Source organism: Eimeria mitis, genomic scaffold (assembly GCF_000499745.2).
Source record: "Eimeria mitis Houghton genomic scaffold, Emh_scaff711, whole genome shotgun sequence".
In the NCBI taxonomy this organism is placed as follows: Eukaryota; Apicomplexa; class Conoidasida; order Eucoccidiorida; family Eimeriidae; genus Eimeria; species Eimeria mitis.
This window is the reverse complement of record NW_013575177.1, coordinates 14,858-15,260: the sequence shown is the minus strand read 5'-3', so window position 1 is coordinate 15,260 and position 403 is coordinate 14,858.

Sequence of the window (403 nt, the reverse complement as noted above, 5' to 3'; positions counted from 1 at the left end):
GCAAAGAAGGAGGCCGGCAGCAGCATCAACGGAGACACCAGCTTGGGGCTGCTTGCTGCTGCTGCTGCTGCTGCTGCTGCTGCTGCTGGGGACCGTTCATCTGCTGCTGGCCTCCCGCAGACCAACATGCGGGGCTGCACCTCCTGAAGGCACAGCAGCAGCAACAGCAGCAGCAGCAGCAGCAGCAGCAGCAGCAAAGATTGTCACTACGTCATAACAGATGTAGCACAACAGCAACAGCAGCAGCAGCAACAGCAGCAGCAGCAGCAGCAGCAGCAACAGCAACACGCACCTGCAGCAGCAAATTCATCTCAACACGACACAACCCTGGAGCGACAGCGCAGAGCAGAGCAGCAGACACTTGCTGCTGCTGCTGCTGCTGCTGTTGCTGCTGCTGCTGCAG